The sequence below is a fragment of the Puma concolor genome, chromosome A3 (genome assembly GCF_028749965.1).
Source record: "Puma concolor isolate L17-30 chromosome A3, mPumCon1.1.hap2, whole genome shotgun sequence".
Taxonomy (NCBI): domain Eukaryota; kingdom Metazoa; phylum Chordata; class Mammalia; order Carnivora; family Felidae; genus Puma; species Puma concolor.
Window position 1 is genome coordinate 118310352 of NC_141669.1, and position 24267 is coordinate 118334618.

The 24267-nt window shown below is 50.5% G+C and overlaps 1 protein-coding gene across 6 annotated transcripts in view; it reads left to right on the forward strand.

The window, feature by feature from the left end:
* Positions 1-24267, forward strand: part of DLGAP4 (DLG associated protein 4) — a 199205-nt gene that overhangs the window by 44593 nt on the left and 130345 nt on the right. For all 6 annotated transcript variants that reach the window (XM_086702126.1, XM_025932365.2, XM_086702125.1 and 3 more), the window contains exon 2: positions 14390-14607. The gene's annotated coding sequence lies outside the window, so the exon portion shown is untranslated. The remainder of the gene's footprint in view (positions 1-14389; positions 14608-24267) is intronic.

Here is a 24267-nt window from a genome sequence, read left to right on the forward strand (position 1 = left end):
AGAGCTTTTATCTTCCCTTTGCAGAGGCCAGAGGGGGACATATTCACTCACTGTCTGACCCCTCCCACTTTGGATGCCAGGCCTCTGCTGCCCCCAGAGGCCGGTCATGAGTATGTGGGAGGGATGGGGAGGGGGAAAGCACTGTGTCTGCCAACAGGGTGCCACTCTGCCTGTCACCTGGCAGCACCATGAGCCCCTAACCACAACCTCTGAGGGCCTGAAGGGTCAGATGCCAGGCCAGGGCAGCTAGATTTGGGGATGGGGCTCTGTGGACCCAACAGATCTGTTTTAATCTCACCTCTAGTGCATGTCAGGCTGGCTGTCTAACCTTGGGCAAGTCATTCTGCCGCTTGGAGCTTCTGGTTCCTCCTCTGTAAAATGGGGATAACAGAAGAGAGCCCCCAGAGTTGGGTGGACCTGATGGCCTGGCACAGAGGAGTGGGTAGCAGCTGCCACTGCTGCTGGGATTACCCCTCTGCATCCTGAGCCCACCGGTTGGCAGGACCTGGCCGGTCACAGTAATGGTGATGGAAATGGCAGTCTCCCCTCACAGCAGTGCTGCCAGGTATTATTCTTTCATTTGTTCAATACTTATTGAGCACCTACTGTGTCCCAGTCCCTGGGCTGGGGGCTGCGGATATATCAGTAGGGAAAAGATATAGTGTCTTCCTTCCTGGGCTTACTTCAGGGACGGGCTCATCCAAGCCTGCCAGTAAGTATGATGTACTGCAGTGGGGGGGGGGGGGGGGGCGTGTTATACATTCTATAAAGCAGGGTGAAGGGTTGGAGAATGATGGTAGGGTCAGATGGGGGGTTGGGGTTCAGGTCTAGGATAGCTTCTCTAAGGAGGTGACTTTTGACAGAGACCCCAAGGAAATGAGGAGGACGCGAGCCATGTGGATATCTAGGGAACAGAAACAGCAAGTGCAAAGGGCCTGGGATGCAAGTGGGTTGCGAGGTAAGAACAGCTGGGAGGCCAGTGTGCTTGACCAGGAGAGTAGTGGGAGGTGAGGTCAGAGGGCCTGGAGGAGAGATGTGTAGGTCCCTGTAAGCCAAGGCAAGGCCTTTGGCTTTCACTCTGAGTGAGATGAGAGCCCCCAAGGGCTTTGAGCAGAGACTTGTATCTTAAGAGGACCCTCTGGCTGCTTTGTGAAGACCAGGCTGAAGGGATCAAGAGTGGAGGCAGGGAGGCCATGGGAGGCTGGGACCAGGTTGCAGAGGTGGAGGTGGCAAGGACTGGTTGGATTCTGGAGATACTTTGAATGTAGAGACAACCTGATGGGTTGAATATGGGGAGAGAGAGTAGGAAGAAGGGAGGGGTGAAGGGAGGGGAAAAGAAAGAGAAGGAGAGGGAGGGAGAAATTGGTGTTAAAATCCACAAGACTGAATGAGGTCACCTGTGTTGGCAGAAAGGGGACTGAGCCAGGGTCCCTCATGGTCACTTCAGAGAGCAATATCTGGGTGACTGGAAATGTGTCTGGTGAACTGAGAATCAGGATGTGGGTCTGAGTTATAAATTTAACATAAGGACATGAAGAAGAATAAAATCTTTTGTGTCATAAAAACCATTGGGAGGGGCCACAAAAATAAAGTGGGGAGTCAGGAGGCTCAGGTTCTGTGCTGGCCCCCCATGTCTGTTGTGTGGCCTTGCTTAGGCACCTACCCTCTCCGGCCTCTGATTCCTTTCCAAAGATCTTGACTCTGACTAATGAGTTGTCCTTCAGCCATCTCCCATGGAGGTGCTGGGGCAGCCATGAGGCTCCAGGGGGGCTGCAGTTGTGGAGGATGGAGAGGAAGGGTGAGCTCAGAGCTGAGGGTGGGAAGAAAGCTGGCCCAAACAGCTGCTTTTCTGGAGGGGTCTGCAGACAGGGCAGCCACAGCTGAGAAAGAGGAGGGATTTGTGCAGAGCTCCCCACCCCCAACCCATGGCAGGTCCTGCTGGGATGACTGTGAAGGGGGTGGCTCCTGGAAGCCACACTGTGACCTCAGGCTGAGTCTTTGTTCCAGCAAAGTGGCTGAGCCAGCATCTGGGCTGGGCTGGGCTGGGCTATATTCCCCTGGTGCAGCTCCTCCAGGGCCCAGAATGATAGAAGAGGCCCCTTCTTCCTTCTCCCCAACACCATGGCCTTTCTCTGCTGCTGACCTTTCTGGGGACATTTTTTTTTTGTTTCCACCATAGAAAGCAGAAATGTCTCCAATAAGCACCTGGTCAGAACTCAGTGTGGCAGCCACAAGGGGTCTAAGAGCTCATTGTACAGCTGGAGAAATTGAGGCCCTGTGTGGGAGAGTGACCTGCCCTGGCCACAGAGCTGGGGCAGACCTGAGGCTGAAACCTAGGTTTACCACTTGGCTATTCAGAATGCTGCCCCCCCCTTCCTCATCCCTACTCTCCTCCTTTTTTGTTTTCCACACCCATTTGCCAAGTGTCTGTGGGACAAAAGGGCAGCCTTTTGAGGCAGGCTGACCTGGGTGCCAGCCCCACTTCTGCCACTCATTTGCTGTGTGACCTTAGGTGAGCCACTCAACCTCTCTGAGTCTCATTCTTTTTGTGAGCCAGATGGATGTAATGATGACAACCTGTCAGGACTGTGGGGAAGAACAACCTGAACACTGTTTGTGGAATTGGAAAAATAGGAGGCCCTTGACAGGTCCCAGTCTCATGCCCTCTGGGCTGATGGGCATCTGGGCTATCCAGTGGGAGGAGGAGATGCCCAGAGCTTAAGTGCAGGTAATGCCAAGAGCATTCCCAATGGTATTTCACTCAAAGATACCACACAAAGCACACACAGATTTTGTCTCAGATGGCCAGGAGAAAAGACCAGAGCACCAACACCTAGAAGACTAAGAGCCATTTCCCCAGCGTGAGCAGCGGTTCTCTGGGGCACAGTGGCATGGGCATCAGGCAGGCTACCAGGTTCCAGGCGTGTGTGATGGAGCTTGGAATGGCTGCATGTGCCGCCACACTGACGTGTCTCCTCCTCTTCCCAGCTACACCACCTATCAGGAGTGTAGACCAGGTCCTCGGCGTCTGTGTGCTCCTTAACCCACCGCTTTTGCCCCTTGTTTCCACAATGCCCCAACCACCCTGCTCCCTCCCTCAGCTGAGCTTCTCAGGGGTTTTGATGATGCTCAGCCTGTGCAGCCAGGATCACATCACACCCCTTTGTGGTCCTTGTTCTCACCAAAGCCACTGGGACCTCCTGTGGTTGACCTGGTGGCCACTGCTCATGCGCATTGCGCCACCCCTCCCCCGCCCCAGGCTCTGGGCAGCAGCACTCTCCGTGGCACACTGGACCTGTCACAGACCTGCCTCCTTGGCTGCTGCTTCGAGAGCCTTTGCCACCTCTCTTCCTCCACTGCTCCCCAAAATGTCTCTTTCTTGGGGCTCTGTCCCAAGGCCTTCTCTTCCCAGGCCACACCCTCTCCAAGAGACTCAACTGCTGCTGCTTCAATGTCCCTCTGAACACCCACAGCTCTGTTCCTGGCCTCTCCCCAGAACTCTCCCTGGACATCTCTGCAATGCCCCAGAATCACCTTCGGCTCAACTTGTCCAGAGTGACCTTAGCACTTGCCCTCAGGCCTGCCTGTGCCACTCTATCCCCTGACAAGTGAGTGGCACCATTGTCCTCTGGGGGATCCTGGTAGCTATGCCGCAGCCTGCCCTTTGTCCCCATCAGCCTTTTAAAAAAACTTTACTGAGGTATAGTTTATATACCATAAAGCTTGCTTAAGTATATTCTTTTTGAGTTTTAATAACTTTATACAGTATGCAACCATTACCACAATCCAGAGTTTCCTTGTGCGCATTTGCAGTCAGTCAATCCCCACTCCCATTCCAGGCCCTAGGCAACCACTGATCTGCTTTCTGTCTCTTTGACTCTGCCTTTTCCAGAAAGTTTATTTAAATGGAAACATATGTGTAGTCTTTTTGTCTAGCTTCTTCCACTCAGCATATTGGTTTTTATGTCCATCTCTGTCATTGCACATATCAGTGTTTCATTCCTTCTTAATGCTGAGTAATAGTCCATGTTTATGAAGATATATATACACACACACATAATACATATATAACATAATATCTATATATAATTCAGTGGTTAATGGGCATTTGAAATTTTGGCTATTAGGAATGATGCTGTTATGAGCATTTGCCTATAAGTCTTTATGTAGAGTGTTAACCTTAAAAATAAAAGTCATTTACAAGCAAAAATGGGTTTATTCAGGAAGAGCAGAGGATTGCAATTCGGATATGCAAGCTATGGCAAAACCATAGGCAAGTCCAACAAAGGACAGGAACATTATTTTATGGGGAAGGAGGAGGAAGTTTGGAAGGGTTGTTCTGAGTGAAAACCCATTGGAGAAAAGCAGGAGTTCGGGGTGATGATGGTTTCTCATGGGCTGACTTGCAGGGGCGGTGAATTTCTTGTAGGAGATTCTATGTACATGTTTTCCTGTTAGGAAAATGTCATTGAACATTCTTTCCTGTTGATGATTCTTCTGTTGGGGTCTATAATTGACCATTTTCCCTTAAATTCAAATGGAGTGGTATAGATCCTCCTTCTCACCTCCCAACTCCACCTTAGTCAGGTTTCTTTCCCTTTATGAATTTTCACAGGGGACATAGGCTTACGTTTTTCTTGCATTCCTTTATCCCACCATCCCATCAGACCCCAGTTTTCACTGAGGAGCTATGTAGTTTAAGGGAAACTGATTCTATCTCCCCCTTGGGAATAGAGCATGTGACCCAGGCTAAGCCAATCAGTGTGTTCCATATCTCAGACACAGTGATTGGTTCCTGCATGGGCATGTGACCTAAGTAAGACAGTACAATCAGAGTAATTCTTAGGACTTGGGTTGGAAGAGCAATCCTTCCTCATGCTCCTGGTGGTGTGATTTGTCTGGAACAACTGTAGCCATTTTGTGTGCATGGGGGAAGCCAGCCTTAAGATGGAGCTGGCAAAGGACTGGATTGAGAAAATATCAATGAAACAGAGCTGGATCCCTGACTGAACTGTGCCTGAAGTCCACCAAAATTCTAGACTTTTTCAATTCTATGGGTTAATCCATTTTATTGTTAAAACCAGCTTAAGGTGGCTTTTGTTGTTGTTGTTGTTGTTGTTGTTGTTGTTGTTTGTAGTTCAGAGGTTGGCAAACTCTGGCCATGGCCAACCTATTCTTGTAAAAAAAAAAAAAATTTTTGTTGTAACACAGAGATGCCCATTTGTCTTTGACAGCTTTGGTGCACCAAATGGCCCACAAGCCCAAAATATTTACAATGTTGCAGCCAGAAGCTTAGTATTCAATATATCCCCACAGTCACTCAGGACAGAAACCTAGAAGTCATCCCTGACTCCTCTCTCTATCTCATCTTCCACATCTAGTCAGCCCCTAGTCTGAATGGTTTTTTTTAAGTTTTATTTATTTAAGTAATCTCTACACCCCACATGGGGCTTGAACTCACAACTCCAAGATCAAGAGTCATATGCTCTTCTAACTGAGCCAGCCAGGTGCCTCAAATCTGATAGGTTTTATAATCTAAATATCTCCTGGCTCTGTCTGCTGGCCCCCAGCCCCAGTGCCCCTGCCCTAGGTAGACCACTATCAGCAATCACCTGGACCACATCAGCCACCTCTAGGCCGCCCCACATAGCTTCTGGGTGATCTTTCTCCCACTCAAACTTGCCAAGCCCTGGGGTGCCCCACTGCTCCCAGGGTAAAGGCCACACTCCACAGACTGGCATTGCAGGACCCTTGTGATCGGGCCCCAACCTGCGTTTCCAGCCCTGGCTCCCCTCCCCTCCTCCTGTTCTTCCCCAGAGCACATGGACCAGCCCACCACCTGTACAGAGTTCCTCACAGTCCCCCCGAAACCATATGCTCTGTCCCTCTTCCTCTTGCCACCAGTGCCTTCCCCACTTTGTCCACCTAGTAGACGCCTGTGCATCCTCCAAGGCCCCACCTGAGTCTCACCTCCATTTTGATATTTTTCTAGTCAGGCTGGTGAAGGCCCCTAGGGGCCCCTGGGCCTCCTTCCAGGGCCGATCCTGTCATATTGGACTGCTGTGCTGTTTACATATTTGCAGCTTCCACTGACTCATTCACCTCCTTAGTCTCAGCTTGGCTCAGCTTGGGGCCACACACAAACTAGGGGCTCAAGAAGTGTTTGTGGGGCACAGTGTCCACTGCCTTCTGCTTCAAAGGTGCTGTGAGGAATCCAAGGGGCTCCATGCCAGTTGAGGCTTTGCACGAGGGACCATCTGGGCTCAGTGTTAACAAGGGGGGATGGCAGGGCTGGAACTGCCTGGGCCCCCATAGGCAGGAGTGTCTGCAGGGAGTGCAGAGAAACTCCTCCTAAGAAGCACAAAATGAACCAACCCTGAGATTGGAGAAGGAATCAGAGAAAGGAAAAGTAGGGCAGGTGCACATGGGCCCTGAGGGTGCTAAATAGAAAGGAAGGGATTACAGGGAAATGTCATTAAAAGGAAGATCTTTATGGCCTCCAGAAGTTCGAGGGCCAAGGAGAGGCCAGATGGCCAGTGAGGGGGCTTCTGGGTCCCATCAGAGCTGCTAGAAAGTTTGGGGGTTCATGAAACTGGACTTTCAGAGGATTTGGGGAATATCTGATTTCAATTCCTTGACTGAATCCAACCTTACCTGGTCTGGAAGGCCCCTGCAGAGCCAGCTGGCTGGGTCGTGGGTGGACCCTCTGGAGAAGCAACGGTGGAAGACTCAGGGGCACAGTGGCCTGGGAGTCTGAATCAGCTCTGCTGTCACTCATTGTGGGGGTCTTGGCTTCCACCTCTCAGGGCTTAGGGCTGTAGCCCACACTCAGTGCCCATCCCAGAAGTGTGTGCGGATGTGAATCAAGTGCGCAGAAAAGCAGAATCCAGGCCAGGCCCAATTCCCTCTTGGGGCTCTAGTGAGGCACAAATGAGACCATGGATATGAAAGTACCTTACAACTGTAAAGTGTCAGGACACCAGGTCAATGTCCCCTCCTCCCAGGGACTCCTTCCCAGACTCCTCCACTAAGTCGGTAGCTCTGTCCTCATGTCTCTCCAGATTATGTGTAAACCTTGTCCTTGCATCTATCTGCTCTGTCACAGACCCTAATGTAGGACAGGTCCCCCAACTAGACTGAACTCCTTGGGGAGAGAGACAAATGTGTCAGTCTTCCACATCTGGCTTGGTGCCTGGCCCAGAGCAGGAGTTTGGCAACTAGTTCTTGATTGACCTTGAATTGTAAAGAAGCAATTAATTTGTGGATGCTGGTTAGCCTCAGTTTGTAAAAGCAGGGACTTCGTGGTACACGGTAGAAATCTTTCTAACGAAATGACAAAATGGTTTGTGAGCTCTGGCTCAAGAAGTGTGTGCATCTGGAAATGTAGTCTCAGGGCAAGGATGCTAATAGCTGTCTTGTGCTAGCCAATAGGGCAGCCACAAGGGACATGTAGCTATTAAAATTAAATTAAAAATTCAGTTCTTTAGCTGTGCTAGTCACATTTGAGGTGCTCAGTAGCCACATGTAGTTTGGGGCTACTGTTGGCCAGTGCACATGAGAACATCTCTATCGTTACACAGTTCTACTGGACACACTCCTTGGTACCTTAAAAGTTCATGTCCATGCATTATCTTGGGCCTTGATGATTTGGGGGGGGCGGGGGCTTCCAAGATTTTAGGGAGAGAGCTGGGGCTCTGGAAACTGGCAAACCAGAGTTTGGATCCCTGCTCAGCCATTTACTTGTGCAGACTGAAGCAAAGGCAAGGAACGGTCCCCTAGAGCTGTCAGAGAGAGCGGACAGGCTGCACGTGTCAGAAAGCTCTCAGCAGGGAAGCCCCCCAGGCCCTTAGAGGTTAGAGTTCAACCGCCCATGCTCCTCAAAGCGAGGAGCAAGGCATGTTGAGGTTCATCAGGGCACGGGGAGCCGGTCTGGGGCAATGACAGGCATGGTTGACTGGAGGTGGTCCAAAGAGGAAGGCAAGGTGAGAGCTGGTGATGCTGTGGCTGGAAGAAACTTGGGAAACCCTGGGCAGGGGCAATTCATTCCAGAACCTCCAGCTGCTGAGGAGGAGGCTTTGCAGTCTACATTAGCATGTACTTTCTCTCTGTAGAACACTCCTTTGTCCACCAGCTGGCTGGAGGATATTAATTAGTAATAATATGAGCAATAATAGAAATGATATTTGCTAAGCCTTTTCTATATATCAGGCACTATGCTAAGAGACATGTGTATGCATTAACTCATTTACTCCTCATTGAGTCCTTTGTAATAGGTATATCATTATTCCCATATTACAGATGAGGAACACTGAGGTTATTTGTTCAAGTTCACAGCTACTACTGCGTGATAGAGCTGGCTAAGGTCTGACCAGGCTGTGTATCTCAAGTCTGTGCTTTGGATAAAGTACAGACTCCTTACCTGGTCTGGAAGGCCCTTGCGGAGCCAGACTCAGTTGGCCCTTCTGCCTCCACCTCTGTTGCTCCCCACCTGTCTGGTCAAGTTTCTCAGACACCCTAGCTGTCTCCTTCCTCTGTCTATGCCTTTGTTTATCCCTCGACCTAGATGCCCTCTCCACCTTCCCTCTACCCTCTACAGAGTCATGTTCCCCCTTCAAGACCCCATTCTGGTGTGAGCATCTGGAGGCCAAGGACTGAGTCTAAGTCATCCTTGGGTCGCAGTGCCCACCCACCTTCAAGCTTGTGGCTTGAAGCACTGGAGGGTTCAGTACATTATGGATGGTGGATGGGTGGGTGGGTGAATGAGTAGATGGAGGGATGGCTAGAATGGATGGATGGTGAGTCAGGGGCAGGTAGATAGATGAATGGTTAGAAAAGTGGGTGGCACGAATGGGTGTGTGGGTGGATGAGTGGCTTGTACTCAGACGCCCTGATGGGGGATGGGGCCTGAATATAGTACAGAGCAGTGGGCATGGAGAGAAGCAGTGGTTTAACAGACATTTTGGGGCAGAATCAACAAAGCTTGGGAGGGCTGAGGGGCAGGGAAGGGTCCAGAGTGATGTCCAAGTTTCTAGCTTGGGGGCTTGGAAAGATCCTGCCATTATCAGGGAGGAATGGTTTAGAAGAAAAGGTGATGAGGTCCATTTTGGACATGAGGGCATGAGGAGTCTACGGAGAGAAGGTTCTGGAAACAGCTGGGGAGATGAGCCCTGGTCAGGTTCAGAGGCAAAGTCAGGCTGCACAGAAAGACTGGGGAAGTCAGTGTGGACTCAGGACTGAGGGTTGGAGGTCAAGCTGTCTGAGGAAGCAGAGGAACCATGGTCCCTGGCGGTGGAAGAGCCAGGAGGGACACATGTGCTGCCATGTTGGAAACGTCCACAAATCATGGCAGGTGATGTGTTCAGGGCAGCCGATGAGGAGGGAGTGCAAGCAGGAGATTCAGTGCTGGAAGTGGACTGTGAAGGGTGGCAAGCTGGTTTTGACTGGCTGGGGGAGTGGTTACCCTGAGCAGGGAAACCACTCAGGCAAAGGGAGGGAGCAGGAAATGAACAAGTAATGACCATGTGCTCTGAGGGCCTCAGAGCCTGTGGCAGTCAGCTAGAGAAGAGGGGGGTCAGCACCTTTTCTCTAGCCTGGCCAGCGTGCCTGCCTCTCTGGCCCAGTTGGCCCAGCTGAGGCCTGGGAGGACTTGGGGGAATCTGGAACTGCGTTACTTTGAACAAGTAACCTCCCTTCTCTGGACCCAGCTGACCCAGCTGGAGCCTGGGAGGACTTTGTCGGGGGGCGGGTGGTTGGAATCTGGGAACTGTGTTACTTTGGGCAAGTAACCTCCATTCTTGGACCTCAGTTGCCTCATCTGGAAACTGGAATCAGTAAGACCTGCCTGGTTTGCTGAGAGGAGAAAATAAGACATGGGAGTGTGGAAAGCCCCCAGTACATGTGGGACTTTATAAATGCTTTTTTTAAACTTTTTTTTTTATTTCAATTCAACTCTACAAATATGTATTGAGCTAAAAGGTTCCTTGCAAATCCATTTGGTAAATTAAATTTTTGTACAACAAATGCCATTTTACCTGGGCCTGGGGTGGCAAGGTTGAGGGAGGCCTTTCATTATTTGAGGAACCCTGAGGTGAATTCTTTTGAAAAGTCCCGGTGGGTTTGTTTTTTGAGTCAATGAGGATTTTGGCTTCTCAGGCTTGCAGAGCAGGCTTTCATTTGTTTCCACATGTGGTTTGAAAAGATCCTCGTGGCTGCAGCACAGAAGATGAATTGAGGTGCAGCGGGCTGAACCAGAGATCATGGTGGCCAGGACAGGCAGTGACTCGGGATAAAGGGAAGGGGATTTGAGAGATGTTTAGGAGGTTTCCAAAACAAATAGGACATGGTCTAGTGTTTTACGTACAAGGAGGTGAGAGAGAAGGAGGAAGAGGTGTGGGAAGAGGGTTAGCTGGTTCCAGGTACCAAGTTAGATAATGCTGGAAGAGAGCAAGGTTCCCAGGGAAGGTCACAAACAGGGCCATGGACCCGTACACTGAGGTCCACACAAGGCAGCAGGCTGAGCTGCTGGTAGGAATTTGCCTGTGTCGACCTGGAGCTCTGACGGACAGGCTGGGTTGGAGACAGAAATGTCTGTGACAGGGAAACCCAGAGCTTGCGACACTTGGTCAATACATATTTATTCAGCCTTGAAAATATTTGTTGAGTGAAGTCTTCAATGAGCAACCCCACACAAGGTGCTGGGCTAGGCACTGGGGACCTGGCAATAAACCGAATCTGCAAAACTCTCTGCCCCGTGGGGGTCAGCATTTTAGTGGCAGGGGCAGGCAGTAACCAGGGTAGATTACTTGTTCACATCCCCTGTTATATAGTGACACATGCAAGGAGAACAACAGAGCAGGTGGGCCAGGCACTGGGCATGTTAGGTGGAGCAGATGGGGGTGATGATAGCACACAAGCAGTCTGCGTTCACTGAATTCACGGAAGCCTCACAGCAGCCTTATGAGGAAGGTGTAATTACCCCCATTTTGGAAATGAGCAACTGAGTCTCAGAGAGGCTAAGAAACTTGCCCAAGGTCTCTCAATGGTGAGCCTGGATTTTTACCTCAAGCCCATGCTCTTCAGTTAAAAGTCTTACCCACTCTGCTGAACTGCATCTCATTGACAAGGTCAGGTCTCAGTAAAGACCTGAAGGAAGTGAGGGGGTAAGACTCGCAGATATCTGGGCAACCAACATTCCAGGCAGAGAAAGAACAGGTGCAAAGGCCCTGAGGCAGGAATATGTCTGATATATCTGGGGAACAGCCTAGTGGCCAGCGTAGCTGGGGCAAGGGGAGTGGGCAGGGAGGAAAGGGGAGAATTGGAGGTGGTGGAGGGGTCATCTGTGGCATCTGTGGCCGTCATCTTTTACTTGAGGTAAAGTAAGGCCATGGAGGGCTTAGAGCAGAGGAGGGGCAGGGTCTGACTTGTGTTTTAACTGGATTCCTCTGGCTTCTGTGTCAGGAGCAAGGGCAGAAACAAGAGACAAGAGAGGGCATGAATAATCCAGTCAAGAGATGATGATGGCTCTGTCCACAGTGGTGGGAGCAGAGCAACTGGTACATCAGCTTCCTGATATATTGTGCAGGGAGATCCAGTAGGAGTTGCTGATGGCTTGGATGCGGGGGGTAAGGGAAGGAGAGGTGTTCAGAGAGGCTCGGGCCTGAGTGGGTTCCTTCAACTGAAATAGGGGCAGCTGTGGGGGGAGCCACTTCATAAAGTACTTTCCATGTCCATTATCCCTTTATGCCATCACGCACTCTCTCTGAAAGAGGCATTGAGACTCTCGGAAGTTACATGACTTGCCCAAGATCGTTCAGCCAGAATGTGGTGGTCCCAGGACTGGAAGCCGGGCGTGCTTCATAGGATCTGGAATGTTGAGTCATTCAATCAGCAAACATTTCTGAAGCACCCACTGTATGCCAGGCATTGCCCTCTTGATAGTGATGACCAATGATGATGGCCCTGCCCTCATGGAGCTCCCAGTCTGATGGAGGAGGCAGTGTTAGCCAGCAATCGTGGAAGTGTTTTTCTCATATCAGCCTAAGTGGTGAGAAGGAGAAACCCAGGGAACCCTAGGAGCCAGTAACCAGGGACCTGACATAGCTGGGAGGTCAGGGAGGGCTTCCTGGAGAAAGTGGATGTGAAGTGCAAAGGCCTCTGGGATAGAGGGTCTGGAGGGTTCTGGGGGGCTTCTTGGGAAAATACTCCCTGGTTTCCCAGGCCATAGTGGAAGAACCCTGAGGGGCCTGCAGGTTCCCAGAGGACAGCTGCCCATTTGGAAGTTGCCGAATCTGTTAGTGTTGGATTGTTGTAACAGCTTTATTGAGTTGGACTTTACATACCATACAATCTACCCAATTAGAGTGAACAAGTCGATGGTTTTCAGTATATTCATAGAGCTATGCAGCCATCACCACAATCCATTTTAGAACATTTTCATCATTCCAAAAAAGAAACCATGAACCACTTAGCCTTCACCCCCTCCCAAGCCCCACACTGGCAACCACTAATCTACTTTCTGTCCCTACAGAATTGCCTGTTCTGGACATTTCGTATAAGTGAAGTCATATGCTATGTGGTCTTTTGTGACTGCCTTCTTTCACTTAACATGATGTTCTCGAAGTTCAGCCCCGTTGGAAGTCCCAATCTTGAATACCATCAGAGCTGGCAGGGACCTGAGACACTGTCCTGTGTGTTTCTCCTAGCTGTTGTGAATGGGGAATCTGTGAGGAGACTTGCTCTGGTCCTGCAGCAAAGAAGTGGGGGGAACCCCCAGATTGGGGTCCCTGCCCCGCTGCCCTCCACAGGACACCTTCCTCTGCTCTCACTTCTTTTCCTTCTGCTTTGGCTCTGGCTGATTTTGGCTAAAAGTGACAACGTGGTCCGTAAGGCATCCTCCCAAACACTGCATTTCCATGGCATGCAGTGCCCTATGGCATGCCTTGAAATCTTTTATGCATCTTTAAGAATTTGTATCCACTAATTCAGAATTTTTGGGGAGTTTGGTATTTTCTTTTTCTACTACTTAAACATTTTTCATCCGGTTATGCCTGTTTTTCTTGATTGGTGATTTTTCCACTGGGGGAGGCAGGGCAGCACTGGGGTTGAGTGCTGGGTCTTAGAATTGGATGCCCTGCCTCTTCCTCAGTGTGTGCCCATGGGTAATTCCTGAAGCTCTCTGAGCCTCAGTTTCTCCCTTTGAAAACCAGGGATAACACCATAGGGCTGTAGTGAGGAACAAAGGAGGTCAAGCATGTTATGGGTTTGGCACAGAGTGGATGCAGATACAGGGAGGTTATGAGGACTTTCCAGGTCCTTAGGGTCACCAGGAGAGAAAGGTGACCCTTCGCCACCATCAGCTGGCCCTATCTCTGTATTCCTACTCTGTATTCCTACTGTGAATTGACCCATGCGTCTCCCCTCTCAGGGTTGAGGTGGAAAGCTTGGGTTCAGATCCCAGCCCCACTTGGATTTTGTGCCCCCACATCAGCTCAATTTCCTCTGTCTCAGTTTCTCCGCCTGTAGAAAGAGAGGGCCGAGGGCAAAAGCTTCCACGGAGGCCTCCAAGGTAGCCAAGAGGTTCTGGGGGCGGGGGGTGGGGGTGGGTGGGGATGGAGGTGCCTTCTCCTTCTCTCAAGAGGGCTTGGTTCCTGCTGATTTAAAGTTCCAAGCAGGAGCAGTAGCACCTGTTCGGGAGAGGTGGGTGGAGAGGGACACCTGGCTTCCCTTTGCCTCTTGCATAAGACGTGTTATGTGGGAGGTGGTGGGCAGTGATGTCATGAAGGGCCTCCTGCTCTGAGTGCAGGGGACAGGGACAAAGCCTCTCTGAAATCTCCATCAGGCACATATGCCAGGCCAGGTGTTCTCTCTGCAGTTACCTTCCTAATCCTCATAGCAGACTTCAGAGGAGGCACTCTTATTCCCACTTGACAAGTGGGGAAACTGAGGCTCAGAAAGGGGCACCTGCCTGCCCAGTGTTGCCCAGTGAGCGAGGGGCTGAGCTGGGATTCAAACTCAGGACTGTGTGACTCCAGCCCCTTTCCCCTCTACCCCCACCCAGGGAAAAGGAGGGAGAAGCAAGACAGTGGTGGGGAAGATTGGAACCTTTGGAACCCCGGCTTCCTGGCTGCTGTGGGGATTCTGTGGGTGGTGGGAAAGGCATCGTAAATATGCATGACATGTAAATATGCCTCTGAAAAACAATGTGGGGGCCCGCATGAGCTGGGATGCCAGAGTGCTTTGGAAAATGTAGTGTTGTGCAAACACTTGGGTTTCTGTGATGATTGTTCCATGGTGTCTCCCTCTCCAGAGATCCCAAGGCCAGTCCAGGGGTTTCAGGGTGGAGGGATTATCCTGGGCGCCTCCTCATTGACATTCTCCCCCATTCCTACAGACGCTGGTGCCTCTCCCTCTGCCAGTTGCTGAGTGGCCAGAACCTGGTCTCTCTGGGTGCCAGGGAGCCCCTGTCCCACGCTGCTTCCCGCCAACACCTCTGATTGAGTGCCCAGAGGGATGTGTGTGCCAGCCATTGGTCCAGTGCCTGCTCCCGAGGTGACGCCTGCTGGTTCCCGACTGGTTCCCATTTTCCCTCTGCACGTAGCTCCCTGGTTGGTAAGTAACTGCGTCCACAGGCTGGGCACACAGAATCAGGGCTGCTCACCCGCCCACCCACGCTCTGCACAGTTGGGAGATGCCCAGCCTTCTACCCAGTGGCGCCCACATGCTGGCGAAGGGACCTCAGTGAGAGCTTTTATATGTCTGGGCTCAATTTATAGTTTAACTGCTTGTCTTATTCAGTCCTCCCAACACCCCAGCAGGTGGGCACAGTGATTGTGCCTGTTTTACAGAGGAAACAGCCTCGGAGAAGGGAAGCCTTTTGCCTGAGGATGCACAGCAAGCCCAGCTCTGTCCACATCAAAGTCCAGCGCTTCCCACACCTAAGAGGCTAGGGCAGTTGGTGACATGGGCTCAGGAAGGGAAAGGGAGCAGTGAGCCATTCTGGAAGCCATGGAAGTTCTAGGGCTTGCAGAGGGGCTGAGGTGAGGCCATCAGAGTTCCTGAGTCTTGGGGAGCCCCATTGTTCTCGCCCCTCTAACCTGTTCCATCCATACCCCTCCAGTCCCCACTTTGTTTGACCCCAAAATGGGATGAGGTGCAGCACCCTGCATCATCTCTGACCATCCATCCGAGGACACCACGGCCTGTCCACACCTGGTCCCATCGTCCTTCACACAAAGATGATCCCAACAGCATGCCCCCACTCAGTGCCGGCCACAGCTCCTGACACTCGCCGCGTTCTTGCATCTCATCTTCCCTCCACCTCCCAAGGCTGTTCACATAGGAGGAAACTGAGGCTCATAGGCGCTCAAGGGGCTTGCCCGGGGTTGCCCACCACCACTCAGCATGGGCCCGTTGGTTTATGATCTGCCTCCTTGTCTGGCCTAAGCTCCTCCAACTTGAGATAGAACCGCTTCAGTCCCCAGTGGACAGCCAGCAGCTGGCACAATGCCTGGCACATAATGGTTACAGAGTGAGCAGTTGTGGAAAGAAGAAAGAGGGAGAGGAGGGAAGGTACTCTCCCCTCCCTCCACCCAGGAGCCCACTGGCCTGTTGGCCAGCTGCTGGTCCCTGCCGATCCCAGAGAGCTTGCAGTCCACTGGGGTCAGCGGGACAGCCGACCCCTCTGGTCTCAATTCTCTTTATCTGCCAATAGCTGCCCAGCCTCCCTGATGGGATGGTTGTGAGAAGGAAAAGGACTCGTAAATATGTATAATATGCAAATGTCATAGGATAATAAAAAACCCATGAAGTTTGCTGTATGTAATGTATGTAGAATTGCTTCTTCTTCGAGAACAAGGAACTGCACACTCGTGCGGTGCCAGCCTCGTTATTAATAACTGTGCAATGCCCCTATTAAGTGTCTGCTCCCCAACTCCCCTAGCCTGGCCTCCACCTGTTGTAGTGACCACAGACAGCTAGCTATTGCTTTTGGCTGAGAAGCTGTTGCAGAAAAAGAAACGATAAGGGTACCTCGATCTGAGAGTTCTGCGTATCTGTGGGATTTAATCATTTGCAAACACTCCTGGTCATGCCCTAAGCCCTGCATGTCCTCCCCAGCGACTAAATATGTAACAGGAGCAACTGGAACCACAGCGAGAATTTCCTTGAGCAATTACTATGCGCCTGGCCTAGCACTGAGTGCTTTGTTTTCTTCTGATCTCGGCTAAACTACCAATGACCTTGTGGGAGGCTGAGGCCTGGGGAGACCGAGGCATGGACCTGGGGCAGAGGGCCCATCTGTCAACATTCTAGTCCTTCCTGAAAATTATTGCCATTCAGTGCCCAGGCCAGGCGTGGCCAGAGGGGCAGGACTGTGGCCACTGGGAAAAGAACGTAGCCGGCAGCCCCTGGTGTGTGTGGCCCAGTGACGGAGAACGGGATTCCTTGGCACGAGTTGGGAGAGCAGCCGTCAGCATTGTAGGAAAGATGAAGGCTCGGGTGGCAGCGAGGGAGGTGTTACTTGCTGCTATTTTGCTAACAAGCTGGTTATTTAAAGAAGAGCTGGAGCCACAGTCAGGAAATTGGATGGGGAGTCTCCACGCCTAGGGCAGAGGCGGCCAGGGGTCTGGGAGCCCGGTGGGGTCGGGGCAGAGTAGCCACACATTCTTTTATGCGCTTATTATTATCGATAATAGCGACAGCGCCATAAGAGTCTGGAAAAGGAGCAGCTTTATGGAGAAATGGGACTGGGAGTGGGGCAGGATGGGGGCAGGAGGGATTGGGGGTCAAGGATTGGGAGTGGGGCAGGAGGAGTTTCTGAGCAGGCAGTATTCTATTCATTGACCCAGGCGGTGGTTACACAACTCTTTATTTTGTGACAATTTATTGCAGTCAACATTTTTGTTTTGTGCACTTTCCCTATGTATTATGTCTCATTGTCAAAAGGTTAAAAAGCAATTATAACAATAATTGCTAATATTCACTGAGCACTTACTAAAGGCCAGGCTCTTTGCTAATAAACATTTTACCTCATCTCCTTGAATCCTCACAGATTTTGTTATTGTGGCCATTTTACAGACAAGGAAATCGAGGCTTAGAGAGGTAAAGTTACTTGCTATGGGGTCAAAGAACACTTGGGTGGGGGAGATGGGATGAGAAATCTGACAGGCTGATTCGGGCATCACTACCCCAAGTTCTCCCAAAAGGGCAGGGGCTTCCTCCACCTTTCCTCAGACATGTGTCAGTGCCTCTTGCATTTTTAAGGCTTGGAGGGCAGGCAGGTGTCCATGGCCGTAGGCAACAGGTATGTCTGGGAGACTGACGTGGGGTCAGAGCAGAGCATTTAGCCATTTAACAAGTGTTGAGGGACAGGAATGGGACATCCCTAGGGATAGGCCAGGGCATACCCAGGAATCATTCAAGGTAAAAAGGGGTCATCTGAGTGAAACAGGGTCAGACCCGGCCTCTGAACTAACTGCTTGTGGGGCCAAACTGCCATTTCCTGAAGACCGACTATGTGCTAAGCACATCCATTATCTTTCTTAATCTTCAGAACAACCCTGCTAGGGTCCTGGCATGTCAGGCACCTGGAATGGAAGCTCCAAGCAGCCCATGACTGGAATCAAGTTCTGAGGCAGATCTGTGGGTCCCTGAACTGGTATTGGGGATGTGGCCTGGAGGATGGCATGGCAGAGGGCGTCTCCAAACCCTGAAGCAGGTGTAGCTGCTCTGCAGACAGGGCACCAGCCCCAGAGGCATTCCTGCATTCCCAGGACATTTACTGAGTGCTAGTCCCTGCTAGTCTGTGCCCTTAGAGAGCACACCGCCTTGGGGAGAGACAGATATTACACAGTCACCAAACAAGTGAACAAGAAGAGACTCCATCCGTGCAGGGAAGGAAATTAGCATGGTGACATTGTAAATATTAACAAAGGAGGGGGCCTGAATGACATGGAATAGTCTAAGACAGCCTCTCTAGGGATGTGGCCTCTCAGCTGGGATCTGAAGTATAACAGGGATCCAGACATGCTGGAGAGTGTTCACTATAACATTGTTGACAGTGGAAGGACAGTTGGCAATAACCCATTTGTCCATCACCAGGACACGAGTTAAATCCGTTTACTGAAGTCATACAGTGGCGCCCACTGCAGCTGTTAGAAATGGGGCTGTGGCCCTAGATTCCCGGCTGCAGGAAGAACTTCATAGTTGTTGTAGAGTTGAAGAAAAAAAAAAAAAGAGGTTATAAAACAGCATGGGCAGCATGATATCATTTTTGTAAGAACTACATGTGTTTCTGAAACTGTTCACAGTGGGGACATGGGAGATCTTTGCTGTCTTCTTTATACTTTTCTAGATTTGGAGTGTTTCCTCAGTGTTAGGACTTGGTGGGGAGGAACAAGGGGGTTAGGGCCCCCACTGTCCTGCCTGAGGCAGTTCTCCTCTCCTGCCACCTACTGCAGTAAAATGGGATAAGACATGGGCTGGGGAATCAGCAGATCTGGGCCATACCTTGGCTCTACTCTTTCTTGGCTGTATGACCTTGGACAAGTCACTCACCCTCTCTGAGGCCAAGCTTTCCCTTCTGTGAAACAGAGACAAGAATAGCATCAGTGGGTGGCTCTGGGGCTTTAGTGAATTAAAACATGTAGAGGACTCTGGGGCACCTGGGTGGCTCATTTGGCTAAGCATATGACTTGAGCTCAGGTCATGATCTCACAGTTTGTGGGTTTGAGCCCCGCTTCGGGCTCTGTGCTGACAGCTCAGAGCCTGGAGCCTGCTTTGGATTCTGTGTCTCTTTCTCTCTCTCTCTGCCTCTCTCTCTCAAAAATAAGAAAACATTAAAAAAATGTTTTTTAAACCAAACATGGAGAGGACTAGAACAATCCCAGTGTTGCGTCCCTGGTGGCTGCTGCTGTTACCACCGTGACTGCCAGAGGTGACATATACTGTGTGCTCATTACATCCTGCATGGACTCTCAGTGTTGACTCGTCCCCTAGGCATGTGTCTTCCCATGGTCACTGAGAGTCAGACCAAGCTGGCAGATGAGGCACAGGGAGGTCGGGAGCTTAGCTGGGTGCACACAGCTGGCTGGACCTCAGGCCACTACCCCCGCCCCATCCCCAAGCCCTGGCTACCTTCCCACCAACTCACTTGCATGTCTGTTAATGAGTGTTCTTCCCAGAGACGCTGTTATGGGGCACCCTAGCCCTGGATTTGCTTTTTTGATAGCCACTAAACCTGCCAGAAAGATAGTCACTACCTTTATAGATACTCAGAGAAACTTAAATCTCAGGTAGAGAAACTTCCAGTTGTGAAGTTAAACTCTTGGAATCACAGAATCTTACTCATAAATAATCCAGCAAGAGCAAACATGAGCATTTTACAAGTAACTATACTGAACCTCTCCTGATGATGGTAATAAATTAGAAACTACCCAATTATCTATCAGCAAGATATGGTTAAATAAATTACAGTCCAGCCAGACAATGGCATTCTCAGTGGCTGTAGAGACAGTGCTGCAGATCTATAGTTGTTGACATGGAAACATGTCCGTGGTGCATTGTTGAGGGAAAAATAGGTTACAAAATGGTGTATATTGTATGATCTCATTTTTGTTAGAAAAAATTTATAGAAATACATGCATACTCCTGCCCAGAGAAACCCCTATTCGAATGACAGCAAACTGTTCACAGCAGCTTCCTCTGGGTGGTGAGATATGCAAGAGCTCTATTAATATTTTTGCTTGCATCATTCAGGTACTTTTCAGGTACAAGTGACAGGAAACCCAGCCCAAACTGATTTAAACAAAAGTGGAATTTATTGGCTTGAGATTGTAAAGTCCAGAGTTAAGTCAGGCTCAGCAGCATGCAGGGGCTCAGACACTGTCACCAGGACTCGATTTTTCTCGCCATTTTTCACTCTGCTTCCTCTGGGTTGTTCCTGTGTTCTTATAGAGCTCTCTCATACAGGTGATAAGATGCCTGTCCAGAGGAATATGCAAGACTTCTTCCTAGAGAGCTCAAACACAAGTCCCAAGGACTGAGTGTTGGCCTTGATAAGTCAAATTTATCAAATTGGTAAATTTATCAAATTGATAAGTTGATAAATCAAATTGATGTGCCCACCCCCATCAATTGTTCTGATTGGCCGCTGGGGCCTATGCACCACCCCCAGCTGGAAGGGACTCGGTACCACCAGAACTTTACCAGTGGAAGGTGAGTAAGTGTAGCTAACCCAAACAAAAAAGTAGGCTGTGGCCTAAAGAAGGCCAAACAGTGGCCAAACACAGCAAATTCCCCCTCCTATCCTTACCTGAATTTCCCAAGATGCATGACTTCCATAATCAGAAGAAATAATATAATTATTGAACAATCCTGAGCCCAAATCTTGTAGTCAGAAGTTCACTGGGGCAGCTCTAGACTCTCTCAGAATCAGAACATCAGAATCTCTATAAAGTGTCAGTTCAGCTGAGGGGACATTGGCCCTCTGGGTGAAAGCCTGCTCTGGACCATTGAGGGTCTTGCAGTCTTTGAGGGAGAGAGACGAGCCAACAGATGATTTATCTGGAAGGTGGGTGTGCATGCTGGGGCTGAGGGAACACAAAAGCCAGCTTGAGAGTAAGGAAGGCTTTCCGCAGGAGGAGACACTAAGCTGAGTAGCCAAGAAGACTACAGGAAAAATGATGGCAGGAGAAACAATGTGTCAGGGGCTCCTAGGCATGTGGTGAGGGAACAACCAGTGACAGGCACGGAACACAGGGGCCTTGAATGCCACGGTAAGAGCTTGGACTTGACCCTGAAGGCAGCGGGGAGCCTTTGTGAGGTGTTGTGGGAGGGGGCAAGTGTCAGCAAGCTCAATCTGGCTGGTACTGAGAGCATAACCTTGGAGGAGTCAGGTTGATATCTACTGGTCTAAATTCCTTGCCACTTTGGGTCGGAATTCCTGTCCTGAGGTGTTCAGTCATGGCTTGAATACCCCTAGGGATGGGGAGCTCACTCTCCATTCCTTCTACCTCTGGTTAGAAGGCTCCTTTGCAGGATCCAATACACAGTCCTGCCACACCTGGAGGCACACCTGGAACACTTTCTTCCCATCTGCCACTGAGATCTCTCTGTCTCTCAAACGACCTGACAGAGGGCTGGCAGGGGCCTGTATTTTTTCAGGCTAGAGGATTCCAAGACAACAGGCCCTGGGGGTCTGCACCCCCTGCTGGGACCCTGAACGGAGAAACTCACATCAAAGAAACTCACATCAACCTGACTGCAGAGGCAGTGTTTAGACTTTTCAACACACATCTGCTTCAATCAATTCTCCAAATTTCCTTTGTATTTTACAAACAAGAAATCAAAAGTCAGAGAAGCCAAACCACCTTTACAACAACACACAGCAAGCCTGAAGCGGGCCTGGGACATGGACTCAGTCTCTTACACCCCTACACCCTCCATGGCCCTCCTCATCATCTCCTCCCACCCTGTCTGTAGGTAAGCCCTGGTCACTTCATCTATTGAGGCTTGGACAACTTTTTTCCTGGAACCTCCAACCATCCCAGATCATCCCCTGATATCTTCCTACATTTGGAGGCAGCCAGCAAAATCTTCATTAATCACATGTTTATGACTGTTTATTTTGACAGCAGCATTTTTTGTTTGTCAAACAATCAGAGCTGTGACATGCACAAGCCGTGTTTTATGGGTCATCTCTAAGACTTCCTTGTGCCCCACAGCCCCCATTTGTTCGTTCACTCTCACACTCCACAAACACTGATTAGCACCTACCATGTGCCAGGCGCTGTGCTAGACAGCAGGCTCCAAAGCTGCATCAGAGCAGCCCCTGCCCAGGGCAGCTCAGCCAAGGAGTGGCATCACTCCTCTCCATCAGCGAGGGCAGGTGACACATGTCAGATCAGAGGGAGGTGTCCATCAGTCAGGGATCTCCTGGGACAGAGAAGTTGATTCTACCCCTCTAAGCAGAGTCTTGGGTGAATAGGAGTTCTTCAGGAGAAACAGCTCAGAGGGTGAGCCAGGTAGGGGAATGGGCTCTGCAAAGATCTCACCTGCCTCCTGCTAAGCTCTTAGGCCACAGGTGTTGCGGATGGGGTGAGGGGGAGAGGCTGGAGAGGTCAGTTGGATCAGAGTTTGGAAGGCCTCAACTATTGGGCCAGGAAGTTTACATGAGATCTTTGGATTGGAAGGGAGCCAAAGACAGGACAGGTCTTGGTGTTAGAAAGGTCCTTCTATTGGGCTGGTGACAGTTGGGGCTGACAGTGGGCAGGGGAGGACCATGCAGATGGTATAGAAAGGCATGTTGGCAGGGAGATTCACCAGGGCTTAGCAAGGTGCTAAGTGGGAACTTAGTGGGGTGCTTAGTGGGGACTTAGTGGGTACTGTAGAAGGGGAAAGGGAGGGTTGTTTTATCCTGGGATGGGGTGACGTGGGCTTAGGGGCCCTGTGGACAAGTATCGAGGTGAATCCTGGCAAAGCCTGGGTTAGTATCAGTGAGAGAGTCCCCAAGGAGGCCTGCAGCGACCTCGTCAGCTTTCATGAGACTTAAAGCAGCAGCCCAGTGAGGTCTCCAGTGTCCCCATCCCCCTGCTGAATGACCAGCAAGTGGCTTCCCTCATGGAGCCTCAGTTTGCCCCTCTGTAAAATGGGGGTGATGACAATACCTCCCCAGGGATTGTGAGGAAGGTCAGAAGAGGGTATGTGTTGGGGAGGCTCTGCACGCCACCTAGCACACAGTAAGTAAGTACCAGTGTGGGGGCTGATCTGACTACCATGGTGAGGGATGCAGGGGTAAACAAGAAAATGGGTGTGTCACCTGCAGAGAGAAATCGGAGACCTGGAGGGGCCTTGCCCCCTGCCTTTCTGTGTCTGTCGGGGGAGACAGAGTCTGAGTCTGGCACCCACAGGAAAAGCTCTAGGGAAGGGGATTTCAGCTTAGACTAGGAAACCCTTTTGGATACAAAAAGCTCTCTGCAGATGGGCTAACTTGGATGGTAATGAGCTCCCCATCACTGGGAATATTCAAGTAGCTGCTGCACCACAACTTGATGGAAAAGTCTGTAGAGTATATGTGATTCAGCTGGGGATCTGGAAGTTCCTTTCTAGCCCAAAGATTCTTTGATTTCATGTTTTTCCTTCTCCGATCCTGTTTCCTTATCTGTAATATAGGGAAAACAGCAGCCGCTGTCTTAGAGTTGGTTGCAAAGTTGAAGTGAAATCATCCAAATAAAGTGCTTAACCCAGATTTGGCACACAGCAAGTGCTCCTGTCCCCTTGGTGGCTGTTATCACTGTTGATGTTATGCTAAATTCTTGGGCGTGCCGCTTCCATTTGAAGGGCCTTAGATTGCTGTCTATCAGTCAGGTGTTTCTGCCTACCTGCACTTCAGGGCCTGCTCTGGGTCCTTCTCATTGCCACTCTCCCTGTCTCCAGCTCCTCCCCCACCCCAGGAGGTGGTAGGAATTCCAGACCCTTCTGGGCCCCTTTTAGCTCCTGCTTGAGTGAGAGTTGGCAGGTTGGGGCGGCTGGTGCCATCCGCCTCCCATATGCTTCCTGCTATTTAGAGGAAAACTCTCCCTGTGTTCCTCCAACCACACGGGCTGACATTTCCAGACAGACGCTGGAATCAGCTCTTCGGGGGATTGGCAGATAAATTTGGCCCTGGCTGTTGGGAAAATCTTCAGCCTTAACCACGGAAGCGGAGCCCAGGCTCACTGACTTCCGTCCACCCCAAGACTCCTCGGACCTGGTCCTCCTGGGGGCTGGAGCACTGTTCTACAGCCTTGCAGATGAGGGTAAGTTTACCAGCCCAGTCTTACCGCAGGACAGCCCCTGGTCAGGAAGTCGTGGCTTTCAGCTTTGCATTCATTCAGCAGGAGTTTGCAGTGCCTCCTCCCCCTACTCCCAGACACCCGGGTGTTGCCCAGCTCAACCTGGCAGAGGAGCAAGTTTTAGATTGAGAGACCTGAATTCAAGACTGCTTATTGTCTCTGTGACCTTGGACAAGCGGCTCCAACCCTCTGAGCCTCTTTTTCTTCATTTGTAAAGTGGGGATAATAGGGTCTATCCAATTAAAAGTCCTTAGGATGATGTCAGGCACATGCTAAGTGCTCAGTAAATACTAGGGCTATCACCATTATCATCATCATTATTATTTGGCCTAGAACAATGTCTGGCACATAGTAGGAGCTCAGTAAATATTAGTGTTTTTCTTTTCTTCTTTCTTACAACTGTAGCTATGTAGAGAATACTGGGGCATTTCAAAATTAA